This window comes from Leptonychotes weddellii, chromosome 2, assembly GCF_054177405.1.
Source record: "Leptonychotes weddellii isolate Sample4059 chromosome 2, ASM5417740v2, whole genome shotgun sequence".
Lineage (NCBI taxonomy): Eukaryota > Metazoa > Chordata > Mammalia > Carnivora > Phocidae > Leptonychotes > Leptonychotes weddellii.
The window spans coordinates 111993914-112014294 of record NC_138370.1 but is presented as its reverse complement, the minus strand read 5'-3'; the positions used below and the strand labels follow the sequence as shown (position 1 = coordinate 112014294).

General features: G+C 34.0%; 1 protein-coding gene across 8 annotated transcripts in view; it reads left to right on the top strand.

Moving 5' to 3' along the window:
* Positions 1–20381, top strand: part of CCSER1 (coiled-coil serine rich protein 1) — a 474700-nt gene that overhangs the window by 15990 nt on the left and 438329 nt on the right. For 2 of the 8 annotated variants that reach the window (XM_081812140.1, XM_081812138.1), the window contains exon 2: positions 14856–14930. The exons of the other annotated variants lie outside the window; for them this stretch is intronic. The gene's annotated coding sequence lies outside the window, so the exon portion shown is untranslated. The remainder of the gene's footprint in view (positions 1–14855; positions 14931–20381) is intronic. 8 annotated transcript variants of the gene reach the window in all.

Sequence of the window (20381 nt, the reverse complement as noted above, 5' to 3'; positions counted from 1 at the left end):
ATAGAAAGCAAAGTGTGCTAGGCTCCAGACTTTGTGCTTATGTCCTCCAGAAATCATAAAATTAAAAAAAATGCATAAAACCTAAAAGTGTAGAGAAGAAGGTATAGAACAGTATTTTCATTACCTTTGTGTAGAGATGGATAACTTGAACAAGGCCTTAAAAGCAAAAACCTAAAAGAAGTAATTGATAATTTTGGAGGAAACTATTGATATATATATATATTTTTTTTTTTTTGAGAGAGAGAGAGAGAGAGAAAAAGGAGAGAGACAGACCAGGAGAGGAGGGAGGGGCAGTAGAAGAGGGAGAGAGAGAATTTCAAGCAGTCTCCATGCCCAGCCCACAGAACCTGAGATCCTGACCTGAGCCAAAACCAAGAGTTGGACGCTTAACCGACTGAGCCATCCAGGTGCCCCTATTGATGTTTTTAAAATAAAATTAAGAACATCTGAACATCAAAAGCAAACCACAGATAAGAAGAAAATATTTGCAATAAATATAACTAGTTAAGTACCAGAATATATTAGGAAAGCCAATAGCCCAATGATAGTATGACCAATTACCCAATAGAAAAAAAATGGATTAAAAGATATGAATTGGAAGCTCATAAGAGAGGAAACTCACAGGAAAATAAACATGAAAATTTGGGTGGTAATTTCTTCTGGGGAGGAAAAAGAAAAAAAGAGAAAAAAAGAAGATTGGAAAGGAGTTGTATTAGGTGCTAAATTGAATATAGAATAAAAGAATATTTGTTCATTTTATAGGGAAATAAACTGTGCTCAGAGAGGTTGTGAATTTCCCACAGTCATTCAGCCTGAGCTGTGCCCTAGATCTCATGTTTGCTGTTGGCTTGCTGACATCTGTAATACATGTGAAAGAGAGAACTGTAAATTCTTTTCATATTGAATCCTCTCAAACTTATTTGTATACCCATTGCTTATAGGACTACTTCAGCAGCCAAGCTATAAGATAATTTTTTTTAAGTGAAAGATAGAAAATACTTGTCGTGTTGTTCCATCTATTGTTTTTCCTCCCAAAACTTAGCAGTTGGAATTTGTTCTTGAAATTTTACTTTAGTGTAGCTCACAGCTTCCCTGAACTTGCTCCCAATCTTTGCCTGGTCAAGTTATAGATAGGTGATGTTCACATTCTTGCTATGGCAGCCTTATTGTGGAAGGCTACCTGTATTATTCATGGGATTAATTATAATTTCAAACCTTGTGGGTGACATCTTTGTTGTTTCCCATTTAATATGACCTGTAGGTGACTAGGTTATTTTAAGTGAAACATCATTATGTTCGGTACATGTGGATCACTGTATACCTCTGGTGACATTCATCCCACCACCAACTATTAATAATTGCTTCCCTGCCACTGCCTTGGATATAAGTTAGAAGATTTTGTGAATGTGGACACTGATTTAGTCAGTGCACATAGTGAAGCAGCTGAGTCAAAGCTTAAGTAGTGAGGAAAAAGAAGTGATAAAGTAGTGGAATATAATTACAGCATGCATATCTAGTCCTCTTTTCGGGCATGAAATGGCAACTGGTTTCTTAGGTGACCTTGGCTGTTTAGCGTGCTTAGAGAATACAGTATGGTCACATAGGATTTTTATACTTTCTGTACACCACAATTACATGGAACATATTTCAGAAATTCAGACTATTGTAATCACTAGATAATATGCCTGTGGAAAAATTTCATTTAAAGTATTTTATTCTAAGGCTTAGTTTCCCTTTGTGAATTCAAATGTTCAATTAATTCATTTTGATCAGTTATATACTTTTTTGTATCATCCAGTAGTTAAACTCTTATTATCTAACATAATAAAAATCAACCAAAGGGATCAGCTCATCCAAATGAATTACTACTTTAGTAATTTTCTACAAAATTTTTGGACCATTATTATGTTTCTTTTAGTGAATAAAATCTGTTTTCTGGATACATATAATGTTGAGAAGAAAAGTCTGTCTGATTTCCAATAAACTTCCAGATATCAGGTAATATAAAAGTATTTAAAAAATTAATTTTGTTTTCTAGATGACATTTGAAATGCTAATCCTCCTCTTTTGTTACCTTCTACCTTTAAATATTCATATCTCATAGGCCCCAATTAGATTTCAAATCAGAATCTGAGAGTTGAGCACCTTTCCAATTTAACAAACAAAACGCATCATTTTTTATGCATAGGGTAACCCCAACTAAGTGAATGTAGAATGCCACATAATCAAAATAACACTTAAATAATTAAAGAGTTACATAATAAAATAAAATTAGGAAGGGTAAAAGAAACAGTAACTCTGGTTCTGCTTGCCTTTTGTATTATATGTTCTTGCCTTTAAAATAAAAGGTCATTGCTGTCCTGTTTCTCTACTACAGCATATTTAAATTCACATTGTCCATAGACTTGGGCTGACTCTCTGTATTTAGCATTTCAATATCTCTTGATCTAAAAGTGATTTTGTTTTTTAAATTCACAATCTGTGGATATAGGAACTGACTACAAATGCCTGAATTGTTAGAGGAATATGATCTTTATGCAATCATTGTTTTAAAGATGGTGTTATAGATGTTTTGTTACTGTTCTGACTATATTAGTGTATTTTCAATCTGCGAAGTGTCTCATAATCAAAAACTTTTTTCCTTTACTATGTCATCATCCTTTGGAAAATTTTTTATTTATTTATTTGACAGAGAGAGAGAGAGAGAGAAGCAGCAGCAGGGGGAGAAGCAGAGAGAGAGGGAGGAGCAGGCTCCCCACTGAGCAGGGAGACTGACATGGGGCTCCATCCCAGCACCTTGGGATCATGACCTGAGCCAGAGGCAGATGCTTAACTGACTGAGCCATCCAGGTGCCCCTTTGGAAATTTTTTAAGTCTGGAGTTCAAACTTGGTTTGAGCATCCTTGGTTAATATGTGCAATAAAAACAAAAATAAAATAAAATTCTACAGATTACAAAAATGGAAAAATATGACTGGAGTTTTCATATTAGGATGATACATGCAATCATAAGCATTTTCTTAGGATGCGATTTTTTTCTTGTAACATTGACAGATGACGAAGGAAGTGAGATTTTTTGAAATAATCTGTGAACCACTATTATATAGCTTTGTAGTTGACATTTGCTGAAAGCTAACTGCTATTGGGCATCTAGGAAGTAACATTCTTACCTTCCCAAGACTTAAACAGAAAATAAACTTTGGGAAAAATGTTTCAAAGTAAAATATCCAATTAAAGTAGTGAACAAGAACAAGTGACATAAATACTATTATTTTGATGTATGATTCTATAACTTCCTCATTTTTTATATTCTTATATTTCTAGTTTTTTGAAAAGTGGAACCAAGTTTATAAAGCACACATGTAGAATTTTAATCTATAGTGTAAGAATAGAAGGTCAGAAGAATATTTTAATATATAAAGTGTCTTTAAATTTTTATAGAGTGTAAGATAATACTTTTTAAAAATAATACTTTTCCTATATTATGCGTTTTCTCCTGTCTAAATTTAATAAATGTAAAAGATATGATCTGTAGATCTTTTATTTTTTTATTTTTTTCTTAAAATCTTTTGTCCTGCAGTACTTACTACCTCTGATTTCTCCTGGAAAAACAGTTACAATCATTCTGATTCCTGGCAAGTTTGGTTTGGCAGCTTGTACTTGGTTCAAAAAATAGGTCATAGGAAAGACGTGAGTTAAATAATAAAAGAGGGAGGTAGGGGGTTGGAAAATTTAGTTAAGTATTGGTAATTTGTCAGCTTTTAATTATTATTGAAGTTGTCTAAATCAGTATAACTTTATATTACCAATTTTGATGTGACTAGATAATGTTCATGAGATATCTTCATAGTTGATGACTATCCAAAAAATAATACATCTATTAGAACAGCATGCTTTTGAAATTATTTCACTAGAAGCTGATCAATTTTCCTTAACTTGAGGATGTGGCATTGCTTTGGCCAGGCTCTTAGGTATTTGACTTTTGTCACATCAGCATTAATGCTGTTTATCTCTAAAAACACAAATTGTTTCCTTTTAAGACACTAAGACATCCTTATAAAGTAAGTATAAGATTAAATATTCATTTTTCATGATCTCAATAATTAATGGAGTTAAAACACTGTTTCTTTTGATTTTCTTTAGGTTACTAGTTCTATTGGTCATTTTATTTATTATTTCTATTCAGTAATTTATTTGCTACTTCATTTTCAAAACTTTGTTTAAAAACTTAAAAAACTTCACAGTTATTGAGTACTCTTTATACGTAAGGCACAGTGCTGAGTGCTCAATTTTCATGGTCTTGTTTTAATCTCAGAACAACCTTGTGAATTAGCTTGTTTTTAATTCCCATGCCTGTTTATAAAAATGGAGGCACAGAAAAATTAATCAATGTGTCAATGACTGCTTAGCTTGTGTGTTCTGGAATAAGTTGTAATTTCATCTTATCTTATTTAACTGTTTATATCAAATAAAGTGTTCTGCTGAGAAAGGAACGTCACAAGCCAGAAATTATTTCTGGTTTATTAAAATAATAATATCTATGCCTGATATCTAGGCATCTGATACCCACAGACATAAAAATAATATTGACCACCTGAAACCAGTGTAAGTAATATTGCGTGTCAACTATACTTCAATTTAAAAATAATAAAAGAAAGAAAATAAAAATAATTTTGGCAATATTCAAGCCCCCAAAAGGCTACTGTAAATTATTCTGAAAAATGATTTTATTAAATATGTACCTCAAACTACTAGTATTTGAAGAATTCAGTGTTTTGGAAGCAAGAGCGTTAAAATCCTAGAAAATCTCCTTGACAAAATTATCTCACGTTTGAAAGTGAGAAGAATAATCAATAAACACAAACATGTAAAATAATTTTTGCATTTATATTAGAAAACAAATGCCATTCCATTGGCTATACTTAATGTGACTTTATTAAAAGAAAAAAGATAGTACTCCTTAAGATTGTGAACTTATATAAGTTAGAATGTGATTAATTTTGAGCGAGATAATTTATTAGAAGACTGTTTCAAAAGGGAGTTTTAGTATTTTAACTTTTTACCTTAACAGGTACCTTTTGGGAGTTAAGAAAATTAACGGTCCTTCTTTTTTCCCCCAAATAAGCATGTGTTCATAAACAAAAAAATAGTGTTTGTAAGTTCCAGTAGTTTGTAGATCTCCTGGAGTGTCCACAGATTTGCTTTGAAAAAACCCAGTAGTAGTCTCTTGAAAATATTGTCAGAATAAAAAAAAAAAATATGTACATATGTTTTGTGTGGTTAGTATACCTGGGTTGACCACATAGTAAATACAATGCAAGCATACAAGGAATGCTTATTCTCTATAAAATGTATATTTTATAGTGCAGTGTTGACACAGATGTGCTCATGGTCATAGAGTAAAGGGCTTTTTAACCAGAGAGGTAAGGGATCTATCTACTTGCAGTAAACAACCACAACTACAACATTCCTCAGGAGAAGATTTAGACAATAAACTGCTTTTCCAGACTCACTTGAGCCTTACTGGACAGTTATTTTGGTTTTAATTTTGGTTTTAAGCAGACACACTTGAGATTGGAAATTAAATGTATTTCCTGTGATCGCACTGTTAACCAGTGCTTCTGGCTTTAGCTAAACTGTTCTTTCCGCTATCACATTCACAAACAGAACCCCTAACACAAACTCCCCTGTATGTCTCCTTTCCTCCATTAGGGCATAGGAATAGGAATATTGTCTTTTGATTCCTTGAGCCACCTTTCTAGATGTTTTGTTTTATACATAGATCATATCCTTAATAAAGTATGTAAATAATGAAATGTATTTTAGAATGTGAAAGATATTTTGATTTTGTAAGAACTTCATGCTCCTTATGACATCTATTTTAGAAATCCAGTGATATTTATAAATGCAGCTAATAAACCAGTATTGATATCACTTTTAGGATTTATCCACCAGTTCAAAGAGGTAGTGCTATTAACCCAGTATCAGCCGGGAAATAACTTAGGGCAGGTGGGTTAGTAGATAGAGGTCTGATTTCCTTTTAGTCAAGCCTAACTTGTAGTGATTCCTAAAAAATGTGTTCATCCTTGGGAAAGAAAAGTAACTAATTGAAATTATAAATAAACTCATGAATAACTTTGTCCTCTATATGACAATTTTAAAAATGCTGTATTTTATAATGAACTGAACCATGAAACTTGTTTAAATAATTTTTAAAAATCAGAAATAGTCTTGTTCTTAGCTGAAATTTTTATTATCACAAACCTATTGATCTTGAAATTATTTAAAACTTCTCTAAAATATTTAGTGATATAGGAAAAATAGAAACATCTAATAAAATGGAAAGCAGACCAACATATTTTTCTTAGTTGTCTATATCATACTTAAAATCAATCGCCTTATGTTTTCCACTGTAAAAGAGAAACTTTATAGATGGGACAATGCAATAAAAAAGTCTGAAATCACCAGTGTTTATGCTGACTTCCTGAGCTGTATTCGATTTTCCAAAGGAATAAAAATCAATATTAGTCTGTATTTAAAATTTATTTTTCTGTTCTTTTTGAATAGGGATCCCACAGTAATGTCAGTTGCAGATATGAGAAAAATGTGGGGTTTCACAGATATCTAAGTTCTTGCCTAGTCATTAGTGGGGACACACGTCATCAATCCTGCCTCTTGACACTTTAAATAAAAGAGATGCATGATTTGTAACCATTGTATATGTGTAGAAACTCACATTTTTTTTTAAGGTCATTACTAGCATGTGAAACATTCTGAACATAAAAACATTTATTTGTACTTGTATCCCATTCATCTTCATCACCCCTGTCAATGTCCTGAAGTTAATAAGCAATATGTTGTTAAAACCAGTACTGACTACCATGGTCTTTTCATGTATACAACCCTGTAATTATTAAAAAGAAAAACCCATTATCTTACTAAGTAATCCAGCTGTAGTAAAGCTAAATATCTTTATAGAAAATATATTTGATGTAGTGCCTAGGTTTAGTATTTATGTATAGTTGACTTTAATAACTGGTCTATTTAGAAATCTAAATAGTTTAGTTTAATGAACAAATATATTTAGCCAATATTTCTCATCATGTTGGTATTCTTTTATTGTTTTGTGGTTGGAGTTTATTTAAAATACCATCACTAAAATCTTATTGAATAGATTATTGTATTTTTTTCTCCCTCCCTCACAAAAGTAAAGCATTTGATTCAAAAAAAGATGCCACAGTCACGCTCTGGGTTGACAAAGACTTGCTTGGTTGATTAGCATGAATGAGAATATGAAAGATTTAAAGCAAAGCTGTCAAAGCAATTATAACTGAAGTCCTCCTTTTGCTGAATAATGAAAATTCGTGCCTGAAACACTTTCAGATATACCTAAGAAAATTGTACCTATGTAAAATGAAATGGTAGTGAATAAAAGAAATGGAATAAGAGAAGCCAACACAGGTAAAATTGTCTGGGTAGCATTTTAATATATTGTCACTACTATATTTTAGATTTATCAAGAAACATGATGATACAGGGCTTCTGCAAAAAGTATATAATGTTCAATTTAGGAATTACTTAGATACAGTATGTTCAATACCTAATTGTTTGAAGATGTTTAATTTTAAAGTGATTCTGTAGGATTTATAAAATCTATAATCTGGTATTTTTTCTTTACGATTTAAATTTTACACCAGTCATTTAGAATGGAATACTGATATTGAAGCTACAAAAGAGATTAACAGGCATTTAATGTTTAATATACACTTTCCTCTTAATTTTTTTAAAAGATTTTATTTATTTATTTGAGAGAGAGAGAAAGCACGAGCAGGGGGAAGGGGTAAAAGTAGAGGGAGAAGCAGACTCCCTGCTGAGCAGGGCGCCTGACATGGGACTCCCATCCCAGGACCCTGGGCTCATGACCCAAGCTGAAGGCAGACACTTAACTGACTGAGCCACCCAGGTGTCCTCTTTTAGCGCTTTTAAATCTTAAAACTCTAGAATACATTGATAAAGTTTCACAATATTTTGTGTGATTAAGAAGATGCATGTTGCAAAGAATACAACTGGAGAGAAAACTAAGGTAATTTATATTTTTATTAAAAAACAATTGATTCTAGGAGATAATTACATAAGTTAATTTTTTCTGTTTGTTTAGGTATTCAATATTAAAGTTATTTATCCTATTTTTACAATGTACAAAGCATTGTGAAAGATACCGAGATGAATTAGACATGAATCTGTCATTGATGGGTTTGTGTTCTAAGGGAGAAGTTACGACAAATCCAGCATATACCCTAATGCACTAAATAGATAGAATGTAAATGTCATAAAAATTCATATAAAAACTGTATGATTTTTAAAGGAGAGCTTAACTCCAGCTGTATGTTATATTTGAATTTGGTCATGAAATATATGTGTGTATATCAATTTAAAATGTTTTTGCCTACAAGTGGATAGTTGAAGTATCCTAAATAACACAGGCAGTTGACTGCTTCTTATAAGTGAAAAAAATTCACACAGAGAACAGTGAAGAGATACAGTTCATTCAGAGTTTCTGCTCTATTTCTCTCTGATGTTATCAGCTCTGCTCTTTGGTAGGAAGGTAGCAGGAGTGAATTCTGAGACTTATAACTGTGCATAACAGTCCCTAGAAGAAATACTGCTCTAGTATTTTAAGGAAGTGTTCTGAGATCTACCTTGATTGGAATACCTAGGATACATGTTTACTGTTATCCTGTGGCCAGGATGGAGGAATGTGCATATTAGTCTAAGTAAGCCATGGCTTGTCCCTGGAGTTGGAAATGGGACTTAGTTTTCCCTGAGTATTCAGCTGCAGAGTTTTGGGATATTGCACTGAGAATGCGTTTGTTGGAGATGGGAAAGGGAAAATGGATCCTGAGTAGGCAGTCTGCAATGTCTGCTGGAGTGATTTAGACATTCAGACATCAGGAAGGACATTCAGGCACAGTGGATTGTGTGAACATATGAAGGAAAGAAAATACCATGTATGTGTAGTTCAGAACACGGCTGTAGTTCAGTTTGGCTGGGTAGAGAGTACCTGAAGGGAAGTTGTAAGAAATGACAGCAGAAGGATAAATTGGGATCAGATGGTGAAATACCTTGAAAGTTAGGCAGTGAAATTTGGGATTTATTCTGTAGATGATGTGAAGCACTAAGTCTTTTGTGCAGTAGATTAATAAGCTAAGAGTTGCTATTAGGATTTAAACTTTCCAGTGCTAGGTTTTTGAAAACGGTAATTCAAGTGAATCATGGTTTTTGGCTTTAGCTCCTGTTTGAATGGTGATGTCATATTCTGACATGGGGAAGAAAACATGAGGCAGTTTGTAGAAGTCTAGCTTAGCTGTCTAAGAAGATGGTGGTTTCTCTCCTAGAAAGAGAGAACACAGTAGGAAAAAATTTAAGGGGGACTTGAAGAGTTAATTGGATATACTGAGTTAGCTACTCATAGAGCCATTGAATGTTAGGGCCCTGGGAATTCAATTTTTCAATAGTTTAATGTTCATAGAATGTAGTGACTTAGCCAGTTTCACATTTTGGAGCTAGTTTTTATACCCAGTTCTCTTGACTGTAATCTCAGTACTCCGTTTTAACATAGCTACCTCCATGTTTGATATACAGATTGATATGTTTTGCCAGAATAATAAAGAATGCTTAACATATATTGAGAATCACTTTATTTCAGACATTGTGTGAAGCCATTTTTACTCTTACTGATAAAACCTACTTGATAATAGTAGTAATTAAAATCTTAGTGTCTAATGTTACTAAATACTTAGAACATGACTATTCACTGTGTCAAACAATTTGTGTATATTATATGCAGTGCTTTTAATAACCATCTTATGGTAGGTAGTGTTGTTATTCTCATTTACAGATTGGAAAATTTACACTTGAAGAGCTTATGTAACATACCTACGATCACACAACCTGAAAGAGCACAACAGGATTTGAATCCATAAAATTGTTGCATTCAAATCAGTGCACACTGTCACCTAATAGTAAATCCTTAAAATGATATTGTAGCTTGCTGGAGGAGTGGGGGTGGACTAGGGACAGTTGTATTTGGAAATTAGAAATGTGAGACTAAAAATTTATCTAGAGGTCAGACCTAATGGGACTGATGCTATAGATATCACAATAATGCACATTAAGATCTGGCAGTTGAAGCTATGGTTGTGGGTTGTATTTACAAAGGAGAGATTGGAGAAAGAGAAAAGGCCTAGAGTCAGAATCTATAGCCAAGGAATAAGATTGAGCAACCAAAACATTAGGAGGACCATCAGGACAGTTCAGGGAGAAAGAATGCAATAAAGGTGAGATTTTCAAAACAAAGATGACCAAATTCCTGAGTGCTGTAAAAAAGCCTATTAAGGTTGATGAGTAGGAGGTCATTGGAAGCCCCTTGGGACACCAGTTTTTATCAAGTGGCAGTTACAAAAGGCACTGGAAATAGGGTTAATGAATGCATGTAATGGCTATTTATAGTTGGAGGGAGATTCCATTGGAGAGGGAAATCTTGAATCACAGGGAAGATAAAATAGGTAATGAAGCTTGATATTAGAGTCTGTGGGAAGAAATAGAATGGAAAGAACTGGTGGAAAAAATAGCTCTGCAAAGGAAGACCAGAGAGAAAGGAAATTGATGAAGATTTAGACAAAAAAAATTCTGAAGTAAAGTGAAATTGGGAACAATCTGTTGATCCTAGGGCTCTCGGTCAGCCACGTGACTAAACCATCAGTATGCTTTGGTGTGATGTTTTTTGCCAAATGCCACATATACCATAATTAATAAATTCCCTAGAAACTAAGACTTTTAAAATTCAAATCCAGCTGCCAAAAAGATAAGCCACCAAAGATATAAATCATGTAAAAATAAAACTGCCTGCCCATGAAGATGCTTGATAAAAATGCCAGCTTGTGATACTGTATCTTAAGTGAATGTAAAGACAAAAGTGAATTTGCTCTACATAAACTGGTGAAGTCTTAAAAGTTTCCTTTCATGCATTTGTTCATTCTGTGTGTTTTTCTTTCTCACCGATGATCTTTATTTGAGTTACTGTAAGTTTATAGTATCTACCTGCTCTTTACACCCTTCCTCCCTGTAGAATAAGAGCAGATTGTGTAGTTGGATTTTATTAACAGTTAACATTTATTTAGTACTTCCTATCTCCCAAGCATTGTACTAATGGCTTAGATGTAATAAATCATTTATTACTCCTGTCAACTCTTAGAGATATTATTTTTATTCAGATGTTGTAAATGAGGTAACAGAAATATAGAATTTGCATATTTGTTTCTGGATTAACTGCATTTGCTGTAATTAATTCAAACAAAATCACTATAATAATCACTTTAAAACTTTTAACTCTGTGAAATTAAAGGGCTCCTTTCTGAACAGTTTTTCAAGCACTAAGAGAAATTTTGCTTTGTGTAGAAAGAATATCAATATAAGGTCTCTTCTTCTGATTTAGAAGGTGAAAAATAATAATTATATAAAAAAAACAAACAACCCTGATGTTGTCTTGGAAGGTGGAGTGTGATAAAGTGGGAATGGTATAAATTGTTGAAATTTGTGGGTGTAGAAAGCTGTAGGTCCTCTCAGGCTGACCTTCTTTTTGATGGCAAGCTCACTTTGTTGACTAACTGCCTTATTTATTTTCTCCTGAGTGCAAAACAGAGGCCTTTCCTTCATTAACGTGTTTTTCCCTTTTTCTTTTCCCAATTTGAAAGATTGGTATTTTATGTATTTATGTATTTTATGTGGTCTGGCACAGTAAGTTTTCATGTTCCATTCATATTTAATGATTGTAATAGCATGATTATATATATTCTTCCTTTATTATTTCTGCATCTGATAAAGACATTTTGGACAAAAAGTAATTAAAATTAGGTTTGTTTTTGAAATTAGTTATTAATGCTAGCATTTATCCTTCTCTATGTAAAAGGTAACACCAATGGATTGTGTATCACATTTGGAAAAGAACTTCTAAAACTTATTTTTTATAGTGCCAGTATCCTAACCAGTATTCTAGTAATCTGGGGAAAAAAAAAGTCAAGACATCAAAACCCTCACAGTGGTAGGAAGTGACTTAAGCAGTGACAAGAAGAGAGTCCAGTGAGTCATAAATAAGCTAAATTAATTCAGAAGCAGCAGGGTGCTGCAAAGATGTGTTGCTACCTTTTGATCTATGACAAAAAACAGTTCCTTTTGTTCTTCCATAGTTTATAAGGATAGCCTCCTGAGAATTTTACCCACTGAATTTACAATAAATCAGTATTTGAATATAAAAGTAAGGAGAACCATGTTCTTAAAAAATGGTGGATTAGAGAGTGTCAGGAACAGAGGGTTAGATAAGTATGTTAATATTTCAGGTCACTAGAGAATCGCTTAAGTGAATAATCTAAAACAGTTTATGTCTTTACCTAGGGAGTAAGGAACCAAGGAAATTATTCAGATATGTCACAATTTGAGATTACTTTTTATTCATATGTTTGTTTCGATTTATTGTATTTTCATATATTTTATAAGAGGAGAAACATGATTATTACTTTTCAGATTTTTTGCCATTTAGTTTAGTGATGGCTGTTTACTCACAGTCAAATAAAATCATCTTTAAATTTATTTGTGCTTTCTCATTCATCAATATTGAACAGTTTTCTGATATTTTTCTTTATGAAGCAAAATTTAATCATTGCATTGATAAAGACAGGTAAATGTGATAAGTAGTTTTTAATGTTGTAAATATAGATAATATAAAAATATTTCTTAATTATATTTAGCAGTGGAGCAAATAGCTATGTAGAAAGAAAACAGATTTCTTAACTGATTTAGAATTTATACATTTTTGTTTCCTAGGCCTTGAATTTGGTTTACTTCCTTCATCTATCTGCTATAATTAAGTCTTTCGATAGTGATGAAAATATGGGGGAAATTATATTTTTACTTTTGATCAAGGAATTAGATAGTTCCCTCTATTAGTGCAGAGAGGAATGAAGAGAACTTCAATTTTGAGTTTATAAACCCATACTTTTTCTACATGTTGTTTATTTTTGTTTTTTGTTTATTTATTTTTTTTTTTAGAGAAAGAAAAGTGTGTGCACGTAGGTGGGGAGGGGCAGAGGGAGAAAGAGAGAGAGAATCTTCAGTAGGCTCCACGTGCAGTGTGGAGCCCAACATGAGGCTTGATCTCACAACCCTGAGACCATGACCTGAGCCGAAATTAAGAGTTGGATACTCAACCGACTAAGCCATCCAGGCAGCCTACATGTTATTAATTCACATTGATTAAATATTTGCTTTCTGCCTAAAGCTTTTCTAGATATTTTACATGTATTATCTAATTTAATTCACAATGATAAAGAAGTATTTTCTATTATCATTCTTGTTTAAAAATGAGAGATCTAAGATAGAGGAAGGTTAAGTAACTTCACCAAGGTCATGTAGATGGCAAAGGAGGTAGGCCTAGATTATTATATAATCTTTAACTTTGTTTTTCTAGATTTGCCCTCCAAAGAAGGTTAGGACTATTAAGTTAATGGGTGTTTGAGAATCTCTTCATACCACTTGACTTTCTGGATTTGTCAACAATAAAGTAGGAATAAAAGGGGGTGGGGCAGAAAGTATATTCACTAGTAATGCTTTGTTGGCCTTGACATACTGAAAAGAAGAGCATTCTTTTGAAATTTTTGAGATTTTCTAGCCGTTGCTGCTAAACATCTTTTTTGGCAAAGTGTTGAATTTGGATGCACTTTTTTTCAGTTTTCCTAGCTAGGTGTCTGCTGCTGTCCTGGTTCATATTTGTCACAGGGGCTTGCATGCACCTTTAAGATGTCACATCTTTAGGTCAACAAGGCTTTCTGGCAGTTGTGACTGCTTCCTGAATTACTACCTTCTATTAACCTAAAAGTTCTGAAACCTCTATGGCCTAGTAGCCTTTCAGGAGCTATGCAAAGGTGTTCTATAGCACAAATTGAATAAGGGCTTTTTCTTTTTCAAATCATGAAGGGAAATAATAGCTGCAATTTATTAAATTTTTAAGGTTTTAAAACTTTTTCTTCAAATTTTGACTCCTAGTATTGTTTGTCTATGCCAGAATCCATTCTAGTGGTTAACATTTGTATTTTAACATTAAAAATTTATAGCTAGTTATTTAAGATATGATAACAATCACAAAAAAGCTCAAAGAATAGTTGTAATTTTTTCTTCAGTGGTTTTGGCTAAAGAATCTGTGCTTGTATTGCTGGCTCTTGACATCTTTTTGATAATCAAGGTAGTGGATAGGAGCGATGAAGTAGCAATTATGGTAGATTGAGTTACATAAGAAAGGACATACAGCTAACTGGATATTTTTAGAAGCAGACTAAAAAGAACAGACCCAGTAAAATAATGTCAATTAATAGGTCTAGAAATAAAAAGAGGAAAATGAGAGGTAGCCTAGAATTCTTACAGAAATGGAGAAAGAAGAGAGGAGAGAAAGTGAAGCAATTACTGTGTGGAATGTGACTTTATCTAAAGAGGGTTTTTGGGATATTTTACTCTGTTGTATAGAAATCCAAATTCTCTCACCCACCACCCCTGTATCCCATTTCCCCCAGTTACCCTTTGCTGCCTCTTGAATATTGGCATGGTTTTGGATTATCTTTTTTGAGTCTTTTGGACTCTGGTGTTTTATGAATATGATAACATGCAGAGATAGACCGTAAGTCAGAATGATGATGAATGAAATACTATTTGATGGTGTTTTTTGCCAAAACTACAAAGACATACAGGTGTTCCACAATTTGAACATTTTGAAAATCACCAACTACATCTCTCTCTCTTTTTTTCTTCTAGTTCTAATCTTCAGCTTCAAAGAGGAGTCCATTATTTACTTGACACTGTTTATGAGGATCTAGAATCTTGACTTTGGTAATGCTTATGTCTTATAGTTGATAGAATATTCTCTGATACCAACTGTGCCAGATATTAAGTTTCACTAAACACAGCCAGCCCGTGCTGTACCTACACTTGGAAGTAACTAAAGGCTATTTGTTTAAAATGTGCCTAAAACTATTCTAAGCTGTGTAAGAATAGGAAAAAAAAATGATTCCTGTTCTTAAAAAGGATTTTAATCCAATTGTTGGTTTAGTTATGGTTGTGCCTAAAATGTTTAGTTTGGGGAATGTGCTTGAATTGGAATTCCTGAAACTGTGCTAATATTACCCTGTTGTTGACTTACTCCTTTGAGAATGGCATAGAACCAAACTATCTTGGAAAGGGGAAGAAACTGAGTCTGCTTTCATTTATTCATTCAATGAACAGTCATTAAATTCTTACTTTTATCAGTTCCTGTATCAGTTATAGAGGTAAAACAATAAATAAGAACTCTTTTTGACCTCATGAATCATATTGTCTGTTGGAGAAGGCAGATATGTAAATAGATTGCAATTGTAGGATTCTATTATAATGGCATACAAACATGATAAATGTTCAAGTAGAGTGAAGCACAGATCAGTTTCTGAGCGTTGTTTAACCTTAAAGGCCTTGTTGTCATAGGGGAGGGAATCTGAATAGTGAGGGTTGATGGGGTTAAAAGTTTTGTAGTGAAGGGTGAAGCAAGGTGAGTTCAAGAAGTAGAAGTGTATTTGAGATGATAAACTGGGAATGAGTGATACCAGAGGATCATTAGTTCAATATTGAAATCTCTAGGGAAAACCAAGATAAAGCTAGAGATGTTCATTTCCAGAATTTAAGAATGGAGTTACAAGATATGAGTTTACAAGTACAACTCATATTGCAAAGAATAGGAAGATTAGAATAGCAACATATAGGAAAATATAAATATACAATCCTATGTTATAAAACAGTATACTGTATATTTAGTCAGAGGTGGCCAGACCTTCAACTCTGGGAGATAGGTAGTATATCTACAAACAATTTGCTTCATGCTAGTGTTTCTATTTCAGAAATTAGATTTCTGTAGAAATTGGGCATCTAAAAGGTTCAATACCTAATGTTACTATCATAGATGAGATTTATAATGTTTTATTGTTGTTTTTACCTTACAAACTAATTTATTGATATGTGACCATGGCTATGTGAAAAGAACCTTGAAATACCTTTCTATTCTCCAACCCCATACATACCTGACTTAATAAAAGCTAACATTCCTTTATCATCTTTTACCATCTGCCTAAATATTAAAGCATAAACAACAAAGTTAATCATTGAAAATTGCTTTAAGCATGTAGTTAATATTTAAATATTTAAAAATATTTTAAAAATTTGGCTTAAGAAAATAGACTTTTGAGCATTTATTAAAATCTCAAAAACATTGTTATTAAAACTTATCTAAAACCTCACCTAACTCTTGATGTGCCAGTCTGCCCTCATGAGAACAGAATATTCATGATATAAAGTAACTATTTACTACTATTAAATATTCAGCTTTCTCTTGACTAAGATATAGCCTTTTCTTAAAAGGCTTTTTAATAATACCCTTATTAATTTGGGTTGCTTTTGGTAATCTGCCAGTGTGACTTCCAAATAATAAAGATGTTTTAAGTTAAAAACACTTCAGAAGTTTTTCTTCACTTAGAAGCAAATTCCACAGTGTAAGTCCCTTGAAGTCATAATTATTACAGTCTGTGGGGATTAGTATATTGTAAGGAGATTACTAGACTTCTTTACTTAGCAGCACAGTGAGAGAGGATGTACCATGAGACAGCAGTAAATGTTGGAGTTGTACAATTAGAAGAATTCTTTTTTTTTTTTTAAAGATTTTATTTATTCATTCATGAGAGACAGAGAGAGAGAGAGAAGCAGAGGGAGAAACAGGCTCCCAAGGAGCAGGGAGCCCGATGCGGGACTCGATCCCAGGACCCTGGGATCATGACCTGAGCCGAAGGCAGACGCCTAGCCATCTGAGCCACCCAGGCGCCCTAGAAGAATTCTTAATAAACATGTTCCAACACCCTTTTTAAAACACAACCTTAAGCCCACTAATTTTATTGAATACTTCATATATACTATTTTCCATAAGGGATAGAGAGTACAGAAAAAACAAGACATGATTTCCATTCTCAAGAATTCTGTAAACAATTTGAGGAAGGGATATGTCCATATTGGTATGGGTATTTTATAGAATTGTCAATAGCATTATTTTAATAATAAAGGTGGAGAAACTGAGGGTCAGAGAAGTCAGAAAGTTGCCAAAGTTTATACAGGTGGATAGTGACTGAGTTGGAATTCATATTAGTCTGCCTGGGTGAAAAGGTCATGTTCTTCCCTCATGTTAAATCAACTGGATAAGAAAAGAGATGATAGCATGTGAAATTAACATTCAATTCTTTTTTTTAATAATTAAAAAAAATTATTAGAGCACAGAGGGAGAGTGAGACGGAGAAGGAGACTCCCAGGACCCTGGGATCATGACCTGAGCTGAAGGCAGACACTTAACTGCCTGAGCCACCCAGGCGCCCCAACATTGAATTCTTATATGTTGATAATTTCAGTTGTGAGTTAGATCGACAGTTGCTCTAGAAGAACTCAGAGTTAAAGTAACCTAAAAAGGCTTTATGGAGGAGATGAGAATTGAGTTGTATTTTGAAACGAAGTGGGATAAAGATACACAAAGAAAAAGTTGACATATATGAGAAAGAATTGGTACAAAGGTATGCAAATGCAAATAGGCTGACCCAGAAGGAGAGTGTTGTCTCAGACACTGAGAGCCCCAAAACTTAAAAGTTCGTCAGAGATAAGAATTTGTCTTCCTACCGTTCATTCAGGGGGGAAAGGCCGAGGTGAGAGAATGTCAATCCACTTTTATTGGAAGCAATCCTGCTCTGCAATTGCCTCAAATAATGCATGCCATACCCCACCTCAGAGCCTGGTGGGCTCAAGACAATCCTCCTCAGAAAATCCTACATATTAGTCTGAGAGTTCTCAGAAAGCATGGCAATGGTTCAGGTACAACTTAAGAAAAATAAAGCAAGCCATCTTCATGTTGACATTGAATCTCCATCCTGCCAGATTGTAATTGCACAGGTTTAATCAATGCTCTTAAAGAATCTGAAACTGACCATAGCAACCTATAATATGTAACCTATCTATGAATGGCTAAAATTAACAGCACAGGAAACAACAGATGTTGATGGGGATGCGGAGAAAGGGGAATCCTCTTGCACTGTTGGTGGGAATGCAAACTGGTACAGCCACTCTGGAAGACAGTACGGAGCTTCCTCAGAAAGTTAAAAATAGAGCTACCATACGACCCAGCAATTGCACTACTAGGTATTTACCCAAAGGATACAAAAATACAGATTTGAAGGGGTACACGTACCCTGATGTGTATAGCAGCATTATCAACAATAGCCAAACTATGGAAAGAACTCACATGTCCATCAACTGATGAATAAAGAAGATGTGGTATATATGTGTGTGTGTGTGTGTGTGTGTGTGTGTATAATGGAATATTACTTAGCCATCAAAAAGAATGAAATCTTGCCATTTGCAATGACATGGATGGAGCTAGAGTGTATTATGTTAAGCAAAATAAATCAGAGAAAGAAATATGCCATATGATTTCACTCATATGTGGAATTTAAGAAACAAAACAGATGGACCTATGGGAAGGAAAAAAAAAAAGAAGCCAACCAGAAGAGACTCTTAACTATAGGGAACAAACTGAGGGTTGATGGAGGGAGGTGGGTGGGGGATGGGCTAAATGGGTGATAGGTGTTAAGGAGGGTACTTGTTATAATGAGCACTGGGTGTGATATGTAAGTGATGAATCACTAAAAAAGAATTAGTGACCTATGAAAATGACCTTGGTTATTTTGTCAAGCAAGAGAAAAATGATTGCTTTCTTTCCTATTCCTCACCTTTTTATCTTTAACCTTGTGCCTAGCCTTTTTGTATTGATGATACAGTGAGATGGTTTGGATCGACTTTGGTTCCATTACAGGATTCTACCTTTTGGATTGTTCACTTTAATCACATACCACCGAAGAGCAGTGCTCTGCCCCAGTACTTGTTTGAGACTCCTAGGACATTGCACTCCAGAACAAGATTAGTGACCGAGGGGCTTCTACTTACCAGGAAAAAGGTATTGGGACAGACAAAAGTGAATAAAGGGAATTCAATTGAGCTTGATCCTGAAATGCTGGAAATTGCCTCAGTCTGTCTGAGTGACCTTGATATTGACCAGTCATTACAGTTGAGGAATATAACCATCCAGAGATATGCTTCTCAAACTATTTGTCATAAAGAACCAGTTTTTTTTAACCCTAGTTATAGATCCATACTTGTGTGAAATGAAATAAACATGAATTACTCTTAATTCTGATCGGTAACAATTTGTGGGCAATATGTTGCCAGAAGGGCAGTGGGCACCAAACTGAGCCTTCAGAAGCACTCAGGTTAAGTGAATTCAGGACGTAGAGTTATAAGGAAGAAAAAGGAATGGATGTTGAGGTGTGTGCAGTCATCATAATATCAAAGGGATCGATTGGTAAAAGAGCTTCAGAAACAAGGATGTAGTTTTTAAAACTTCAGAAGAGAAGTCCTGGAGAGGAGAAAAAATGAAAAGGCCCTGACTTCATCAGTGAGAAGATGCTACTTTCTTAATTAAATACAGTGCATGGGTCTGTACTATGAACTGTGTCAAACATGTCCCACTATCCAGAGGTCTTCTGTCAGAGCACACAGAGAAAGGAATCCCCTCTTGAGGTTGGTGATTTCCTGAGGGGTATTTCTGGAGGGCAAGTTTTGCCTGAAATTTTTTTCCCCATGAATTTGGCTTAGGACCTTCTGTGGGTATCCAGAAACTGAGGACTCCTAGAACCGAAGTACCATCCCAAGTAGTTAACACTATGATAGGTCCAGATTATTTCAACTTTTTTGTTTGTTTATTTATTTTTATTTTATCATCTTTAAACTTCAGAATGAGGAATATCTGGAAGACCTTAAAATTAGAAGGGACCTCCCAGGGAGGCCCACAATTTCCCTGTGCGGGTTGAATGGGAACCAGGCAATTCTAAAGAGTATAATAAATCAAATGTAGCTTAGGTCACTGGGTTATTCTCTGGATACAAATTAGTTAGGCTGCTGTAAGTCACATTCCCTTATTTCATAATAAAACAACCTGCTGTTGATAAATGAGTTAGCATTACATTCTGAGCAAAACGTGAGGAGAGGGGTTGCAAAGTTGCATTGGTACATGAAGCAAAGATACAGAGCTGAAGTGACAGACTTTACCAGCAGCATATAAAAAGCGCCCTCTGGTAAAATTTACCATGATATTTTCAGATAAACTGAGCATCCAGGACACATGGATAATGACAAGATCGTGAACATCATCTCTGAATATGAAAAGCATGA